Genomic DNA, 4,318 nt, shown 5'->3' on the forward strand with positions numbered 1-4,318 from the left:
TTTATAAAGAAAAAATGAATTTTCCGATTCAATTATATTGTACCAACAGTTGCGCTAATGTTTCCTTAATTAAGTTTGATGTTCCTTTAATTGTGTTATTCCATATACATTGCTAGGTTGCTAAGTGAAAAAACATCGTAGCAAAACTAAAGATGAGCGCCTATAGTTGTGCGCTCCAACTGCGCGTTAGATTTTGTAAAATTGGCATTTTAGCAAATAATGCTTTAGATTTAGATTTGGTGTAGTCTAACTAGCAATACTTCTAAAAACCTGTTTTATATAATGAATGTAATTGTTTTATCTAAAATGCTACGGCGACGAAAATATGCATTAATAATGAATAGTAGCGCAACTATTGGTACTACTACAACTATTGGATCAACTACCCTAATTTCGAATGCCAACGAAAAAATCTACAAAAAGATAAATAAATGGAACAACTTTTCTTTAAATTCTACGTTTATTAGGACTTTTATAAAAATACTTTGACACCCAACCGGGTGGTCTTGCGACGCTTAGCCGGAGCCTTAGCCGTGGCTGATGAAAAGAAAGGTTTTTGAGATCAGTCGCTTCTCCGTTTGGGTTCACCTAAAAAAATTCTGTCGGTCGCAGCTGGGGCATGTTGGGGGAAGGGGGGCTTTAGTGTTCTTTAGTACAACATTTATCTTCACTAGGTTCATGTCCTCCAGCGATCTTGGCATAGTGGGCCGAGGTCAGGCACGGCCGAAAGACCAAATTCTCACGAGATACTTCTTGGTGCAGGCGGCAACTTTCGACAGGCATTTCGTGTTGTACATCTCCCCATTCACCGCAAGCACCGCGGTATGCATTTTCCTTACTGAGTGATTGTCAGCCACAGAAAGACATTCTTTGGTAACTTGGTGTGGGAGCACGGTTGCTATTATGCCAGATAAATCTAGGTTTTGCCGATTTTTTTTTTATTGCACGCCAGACAAACAGATAAAGCTTGAAATCTTCCAGATATTTGGCAATATGCCAGATTCTTTGGGTTGTCCGTCTTGCAAAAATGTCATCACTTTTAATATTGGATACAATTTTACATCCACGGAGAACAAAACTTGCCAGACGTTTCCCAGAAAACGCCTCCTCATCGGTAAAATTAACCACCAGACACTTTGATTTCTGTTTGCCAGATATTCGGGATAACCTATTGGCAAGCCTGTATGGGAAATACATTTCATCGCTTATCTCCTTGGTGGCACCGTCCAGCAATCGGAACCAGGTTTCCGTTCGACGCTCCCGTCTTTCTCCAGAAGAATGAGGATGTTGTAAATGCCGGATCGGCTCTATCCGGCGCAAACGAAGTGCCTCGTGATGAAAAAAGTTTTTGAAGTGCCTCGTGATGTCCAATTTCTTCGCGCCGCATTGAACTTCGCAGTACGAACAATATATTGATCTGAATTCTGGACTATCATTGCTGAACTGTTTTCGCAACAGCTGCCAATTTTTTTCTGTACACAATAGGGTTGGCGACAGGCTTCTGCCGTGCACTGATTTTTTTTTCAATTCCCGGTGTTTTACTGGCAAAGCGCAGAAGACGAATCGAACTGCTCACTCGCTATCGGATGTTACCTTCTCCGACAAGCGACAAGATTTTGCTTTTGCACTGCTTTTCTCCTTTGCTCTGCCCCCGAGTGAGCGTCAGTTTTGTATCATCTTTCTTTTTCTGCCGGAGCACTGCCGAATACCTGCTCTCAAGGTCACGGAGCAAATCGTTTCAGTCCATATAATTGCCTGTCCCATTAACTCTTTGGGATACGGAGCAAATAACATTTTGTCTGCAGTGTGCGAAGAAAAGGTTAGCTCTGCTTGTAGTTGTGCCCCCTCTGCGCAAGATGAGTGGTTATAAGAGAAAATGGTATTCAGGCATCATTCGGATGAATAGAAAACGAACGCTCTTGGTCGTTGTGAAAAGCAGATTGCTCTGTCTCTGTATGCTGAAGATGAGCAAAATGAAGCCTGCCAAGTTGGCGATGCATGGGTGGATTCACCTCCAGATGACACGGTAATCGCCTGAAAAATTGCTAAAAACAAACCATTTTTTCAATGCGTACATTGTGTCCAGAAAGCAAACAAAAAGGTTGGTTTTGAAAGATTCAAGGCACAAAACAGTAGAGCGAAGCAAAATGTGATGACAAACAAACGCTGCGTTGTGTTTGGGTCTTCAGACAATCTTCCACGCGTTGCCCCCATCACGTCTCATCAACGCGTCAGCACGTTGCGGACAACGTCAGCATTTAATTCCCGAAGATAACATCCAAAATGACCAACCATCGATCAGAATATGGACGATCTGGGAGAAAACGTCTCCATGGTACACCGCTAAAAGCCTTTGATTCTAGTCGAGTGCCTTCCTGCAGATTATCTAGGCTAATCTCCTCAAGATATTTTGGAAAGGGAAGAAGTGTCTGATTAATTGGAAGAACTGGAAAATTTCGAAATAGACCAAAAATATATTGGGTTGTGCAATGGCAGGTGGGCTCGCACCCACGCTCTTTTGGTTGGTATGTACCTGAATGTTTCACTCAACAAACTACTACCGCCCGTTATATTAGCTAGTCTAATGCCAAGTTTTGTTTATTCTCCCAATTCTATCATTCCCGTATACGCACCGTATACTCCTATGCGACGATATTATTTTTGTATGACTGCTCTTCGTTTCTACCGCCGAGAAAGTAGACTGCTATCTACTCGGTCAGTGCGATAAAAACAAGCAGTGCGTTGCCGACAATCGCTCTAGTAAGTCTCGTGATTAAAACTACCATCGGTTTTTTTTACTTACTTATGACTGTATACGTGGTCATGACATAAACTATTATGAACATTCAGGAAGTATCTGAAGCGAAGTATGATTAATTGGAAGAACTGATGGAAAATTTCGATATAGACCAAAAATATATTAAGTTGTGCAATGGCAGGTTGGGCTCGCACCCATGCTCTTTCGTTTGGTAGGAGTATGAGGAGCGTATAGAATTGGGAGAATAAAACAAAACTAGGCATCAGACTACCTAATATAACAGGCGGCAGTAGTTTAGTGAGTAAAACATTTGCGTACCAACCGAAAGAGCATGGGTGCGAGCTCCACCTACCATTTCAAACCAATTAATCATTCTTTGCATCAGACACTTCTTCCCTCTTCAAAATAGTTCACGTCACGACCGCGTATAGAGTCATACACGAGTAAGTAAAAAGAAAAAATCTCAAGGTATGTCCGTTCTATCTCCATCAACTCTTTCGAATTTCCGTTGCTATTGAGCGCTGGTGATATCAACGATGGAGTTTCGAATTTCGATTTAATTGTGAGGTCACTGAGCTCAAATGATGCGTCTGAGGTCAGATCACCAACGAAGATTTGCAGTTTCGTGTTGTCTCAGAACGGATGACACGTTTGAATTGAAAATTCGTGCTTGTGAAGGTAAGGTGATCTGATTTGAGCACCAAACATACCAAAGATCGACAAGATAACCCCTGGCCTTCCTGATCCGTGTGTCAATATCAATCTTGGTACCACCGTTTGATGTTGCCTAACTGCCAAGATGTTGGAAAACCTCCTACTGAGGGATTGTTAGTGTTTACTCCCCTCGAATTGCTTTGTGCGACGTTGCTTATAAGACTTACCTAAGATATCGAAACTGCCGGAAAATCATCAAGTTTGCTTTGCATGTCAGATTGTCGTTGGGAGAGCAACACCCTTGATTCGGTTGTCTATCAATAGCTCTAAGACTGAGCCGCCTAGCTAGTTGGACTAGCTTATGACTGCTTTACGCATAAGTACGTGTTTTCATGGTTTAGTTTAGACGGTCGAATACTTTTTCGAAATCGACAAACACCAGAAAAAGAAAGTTCTATAGCTCGTGTTAACAATGTGTTAATAAGATCCAGGCTTTCTTGTCCCGTATACAAGACTCCAACTTGGCTAATCGTTGCTGGGCTATGGTTTTAATCACTCTGGCTCATGTCCGCTCATTTCTACGCTCATCAATCTCCCATTAGTTTTCATTAGAAATCCATTCCCTTGCGCAAGGCGCACTCTGCCAAGCCATTGTTACGAAAACGTTCCTTATGCCGATCAATTGAATCGTTTGTTTGAGAAACCCCACAAGTCCACTCGACACTATTGTTGGAAAACAACAAAAAACTGATTTTCTCAAAATTTTGAACCAATCCTTATATATTTTGGTATGAGGTTCTATGATAGTATCTAAAATACATTATGTAGACTTATCTTTTTATCAAAATAATGATTCTAGCTAAAATTACAAAACTTTAAAGTTGATGGATATTTGGGGTTTCTCAA

The sequence above is a fragment of the Sabethes cyaneus genome, chromosome 2 (assembly GCF_943734655.1).
Source record: "Sabethes cyaneus chromosome 2, idSabCyanKW18_F2, whole genome shotgun sequence".
Classification (NCBI taxonomy): Eukaryota; Metazoa; Arthropoda; class Insecta; order Diptera; family Culicidae; genus Sabethes; species Sabethes cyaneus.